The following is a 5525-nucleotide window of genomic DNA, read 5'->3' on the forward strand; positions in this document are numbered from 1 at the left end:
CACCAGTATCAGATTATGAAACTGTTTCTGAAAGCTTTGAGTGTGATTACTGTGGGGCAAATTTCGTTCTTATGATAGGCAGGGGTCTGACCTATGTACTCATATCGAATGTTATCATTGCCTCCTTGAGGGTAGGTCTACTTAGTTTTCAGAAGGAATATTATCTGTGGGGAAATGATCACCTTCTTTGCCAGGAACAACACTTTAGAGATATATCAAAAACATTTTCATGTTAGAAATATTTCCCTACGGCATTGTCTTTGAGCATTTTTTTTTAATATTTTGAACTCTGGTGATATCATTAATTAATATACTCCCACTATGCATTTCCTTCTGCAAAATAACAGAAAAAGGTTTGTATTATAAATCATAACAATGTCAATCTGACTTTACTTCATATTAGTTTTTCTGGTTACAATAATTTGTACAATACCTCATGGACATCTGTAAAATGAAATTCACAATTATTTTAACAGAATCAAGAGCAGCAAACATAATCTGTACTCTACAATACAGTAATGTGATACTCAGAAGTATTCTTAACAGGACTGTAAATTCTAATTAAAATCTTTCATTATTTTACAATTCTGAAACCTACTTCTGGAAGCACCTTAATTTGATATTAGTACTTTGAAATTATTTGCCTATAAACATTATTAACTCAGATTGCCCACATGCCCAGGTCTTTCATAGCGGTGCCCCTGGATATTTTGGACATTTTATCCTAAGAAGACAGAGACTGCTCAGAAATATTAGCCAAAAGAAACAACATTATATGGTATCAGATTCAAGTCATTACAATAAAGTGACAGAAAAAATGATCCACATAGGAGTAGAATAAAGTCAAGAAATACTATCTTTGATGTAAATTTTCTAAGGAGAATGCATGAAGACTAGAGAAAAAGGGGCTTTATCCCTTGATTCACCTAGAATTAATGACATTAAACAAAAATATCAATATGCCTGCTTTCCTTCCTTCTTTTCTTCCTTCCTTCCTTCTTTCCTTTCTTCTTTTCTCCTACTCTTCCTTTCATCTTTCTTTACATACAAACTCATGAATACTTATTTTGTTTTAAAGATAAACACATATTTTAAAAACATGATTATTTTTAACAACACATCTAGGAATGTGGCAATTAATATTACTAATCTATAGACCTATTGACTAGCAATTGAAGTCTAGCTACATTAAGGAACTTATCTCAGTTTCAAAGCTAATATATGACAGACCTGTTTTCTTTGTGCTCTTTATCTTTTGAGAAGTCACTCTTCTGTTTTTCTCTGCTCAAAGAACTTGCTCTGCTGCTAGACAAGACCCTTGCCAATGGATTCTCATAGTAACTTTTCTTGAATGTTGGGAAAATACCCATGCCTTACTTCTTCCAGGTTAATTGTTCTGTTAAGAAAATCTCTTCTAGGTTAAGAAACCATACAACAATACTTTTTATATCCTTAAAGACTAAAATTTATATTATCTCTAAAATAAGGATGGTTTGGTCTTAGGCAAAGAAGATAATCATTTTCTTACAGATGTTATTCCTTCTGAGAATAAGCAGACTTACCCTGAACTAGACAACTGCAGCATTTGATATGTGTTCGTAGATCAGACCCCTGCCTATGGTGAGAAAGAAAGTTGCCCCGTGTTAAAAGCACACTCAAAGCCTTCACAATCAAAAGTTTTATATTCTGACACTGGTGTTCAGACTAGTGACTTTGAATCTTTTCAAAGTCACGGCATTCAGATTCAAATCTGTGGTAAATGCCCCTAAACACCCTTTCTAAAAATAATGACTGAGCTATCCTGTGTTTCCTAATCTCACACTCCACTGGATACAGTGAAGACAGTCAGATGTGAAGCAGGAAATTTATATGGTTGGGAGTGGGTGACTTCTCCTTGATAACCATTCTAGCCCCACCTAAATAATCTGTCTAAGCAAGCCATGTTCCTGTGTGCTTTCTGTCTTCTTGATCAGCAAAGGCTCTCAAAAGTCTCTACTTGCTTATGCTCAGATACCATGATATTCTGAGTCAATATTCTAATCTTTTTAGGTCCATTAAAATGACAAGAGAGGACTCATGTAAGGCCCAATGAGAATGAGAGGGAGTTGGGGAGTATAGCTGGACAGACACAGGTGTACTCACATCATCATCCCAGGGACGCGGTTCATGATTTGCACACTGAAGTAGCAGGACCTGACATTTATATTTCTTGTCAGAGGCAAATGAACTACAGACCAAAGAGTTCCCCCTGCCCTGTTTATGAAACAGAAAATCTCATGGGGCTTGCATAACCAGCATCGGAACATTTTCCATAGATTGTTTTCTGGGAAGTGCCTGGCAGAGCCTCTTAAGGTCTCTGTGGTACCTAGGGATAGCTGTGCAGAAACAGTTAATTTGCCAGCCTCACTCATCATTCACTAATCAAATAACAGTGATGACATCATTGCAAAGAGATGCTCTGAACTGGGAAATATATTTATTCCTAGTCAAATAGGCTGCAGTAGTATATCTTTATTTTGTTACCTTTTATATCTTTAAACTTTGCCTGTGACATCATTTACCACATCACTTTAAAAAAACATGCATATCTATATAACTAGATGTTCATTTTTAACAAATATTCTTATTCAAACAGAAGTATATATTACTGAAAGCATTTATAATTTGAGGGCAAGTCACACCAAATTCTTTCTTATTTTGAAATAATTTGATTTTATTTACACTGTAAAGTTACTCAATGACACCAGCCCCACCCCCAAAAAGAAGAAGAAGAAGAAGAAGAAGAAGAAGAAGAAGAAGAAGAAGAAGAAGAAGAAGAAGAAGAAGAAGAAGAAGAAGAAGAAGAAGAAGAAGAAGAAGAAGAAGAAGAAGAAGAAGAAGAAGAAGAAGAAGAAGAAGAAGGCGGCTTTGGATTAAAAATTATAATTAATCTTAGCCCCCAGGGCAAACAAAACTAAAAACATACTGATTATAGCTACAAAAATAACCATTGGGCTATTAATATACTTAATTTTCAAGTATCTTCTGACAGTGTTAACTTCTGCCACTGAAGTCGTGACAATCTTGTTTGTTTGTTTGTTTGTTCTGTTTTTAGAAACAGGGATTCTCTATAACAGCTCTGTCTGTCCTGGAACTCTATAGACTAGATTTTGAACACAGAAATCCATCTGCCTCTGCCTCCAAGTGCTGGGATTAAAGTAGTATGCCACCACTTCCCAGAAGATAAGTCTTAGCTAGTGGTCTGCCGTATCATAGCTCGCTCTCTCAGTATACCTTACTATTGGATCTGTATGTTGGACACTCATGTTACAATTCAAAGTTTACCATAAAGTTATCATTCAAATGTTCTCACTCATTTTTCCATTTTATCTTGTGTATATGGGTGTTTTGCCTTTGTGTATGTCTGTGCAGTACCTGAGAAGGTCTGAAGAGGACATCATATCCACCGCAAACTAGTGTTGCGTGTGACTGAGAGCTCCCGTGTGGCTGCACAGAATTGAACACGGATCTTCTGGAAGAGCAGCTAGTTATTAATCTGCTCAGTCATCTCGCCAGACTTACATCTCTCCTATTTTTATAGTAGAAAATTATTTTCAAGAAACTTAAGCAAAGTAACCAAGGTGATGAAAGTGAATTAACCATATAGTTTTGTTCCACACCTGGAGTGGTATTTATATTATCTTGGAGCTATAAAATAAAACATTAATTTTATTCTTAATTATAATTTTCAAATTCTGACTCGTGATAGCATATGTCAAATGCCATTTCTGGAGGTTCTTGATTCACTTTTACATTGTTAAATTAATTTTCAAGAAATGTGTAATGTGGATAACATTAACCTCATTTAATAAAGAAGGGCACTGGAACTCTGGACAGTTGTGGTGTTCCTAAAGATAGACAGTAGGAGATCCCAGTCATTCCCAGGCTTAGCTTACTTTCCATTACATCATCACTGATTCCTAAAATGGCTCCAGGCAGAAAACAGCTGTCCCTGTGAGAGTGCAGAGTTTTTAATATTCTTAAGTGGTTCACTGTAGAGATCCGAACAAGTTTCCTGCAAGGCTCAAGTGATTGAAGAATGCGAGAATTAGAAAATGGATGCAATATATATTTTCTGTGAAAATACTACCGCCTTCTATAGTTACCACTGTTTTCTCAAAACTATTCAGAGTGATACTAAGATAATTTAATTTTGGAGGAAGAACATTAAATTAATGTACATTTCTTAAAATGTCATTTTATCAGAAGAGGTGATAAAGCTCTGATTACTTAGAGACAAATGTTTGTTGTTTTTTCGTTTTAGTTAGTTTATGATATGGGATCTTAAAGTAAAATATAAGAACCAGATCTAGTATGGCCGGGCGTGGTGGTTCATGCCTTTAATCCCAGCACTCGGGAGGCAGAGACAGGTGGATTTCTGAGTTTGAGGCTAGCCTGGTCTACAAAGTGAGTTCCAGGACAGCCAGGGCTATACAGAGAAACCCTGTCTTGAAAAAACAAAAAAACAAAAAACAAAAAAACAAAACAAAACAAAAAGAACCAGATCTACTATGGACATATAAGCTAAAGTAATATCCTATTATGTATTGAGACAAGAATAGATTCATGTTAAATGTAATTAAATTACCATATTGTCAAGAAGACAAGAATATGGGATTAAGTCTGGTTGGGTGGCACAAATTTTTAATCATAGCACTCCAAAAGGCTGAATCAGGCAGATCTCTGTGATTTCAAGGTCAGACTGACCTAAGTTTCAGGCTGGCAAGACTAGACAGTGAAACCCTATTTCATATAAAATAAAAGACTATGTTATAAAAAAATGTAAATTCTGAAATAGTTACAAAAGTAACTATTTTATATTTATTTATAAGAGGATATTTTATAAAATCACACCAAATTATACACAAGTTGAGTAAAAGAAAGGTTATAAAATTATAAGTATCTTTTTACTAAGAATTACTATTTTCCAGTCATTAATAGTTTCCCAACCAAAAAGAGCCCAGAACCAGATGGATTTAGTGCAGAGTTCTATCAGACCTTCAAAGAAGACCTAATTCCAACTTTCCTCAAATTATTCCACAAAATAGAAAGAGAAGGTACTTTACCCAATTTGTTCTATTATGCCACAATTACTCTAATACCTAAATCACACAAAGACCCAACAAAGAAAGAGAACTTAAGACCAATTCCCCTTACGAATATCGATGCAAAAATACTCAATAAAATTCTTGCAAACCAAATCAAAGAACACATCAAAGCAATCATTCATCATGATCAATTAGGCTTCATTCCAGAGATGCAGGAATGGTTCAATTTATGGCAACCATCAACATAATCCACTATATAAACAAACACATAGACAAAAAAAAAATCACATGATCACCTCATTAGATGCTGAGANAGCATTTGACAAAATCCAACACACGTTCATGATAAAAGTCTTGGAAAGATCAGGAATTTAAGGCCCATACTTAAACATAATGAAAGCAATATACAGCAAACCAGTAGCCAACATCAAACTAAAT

The sequence above is a fragment of the Mus pahari genome, chromosome 10, assembly GCF_900095145.1.
Source record: "Mus pahari chromosome 10, PAHARI_EIJ_v1.1, whole genome shotgun sequence".
NCBI lineage: Eukaryota > Metazoa > Chordata > Mammalia > Rodentia > Muridae > Mus > Mus pahari.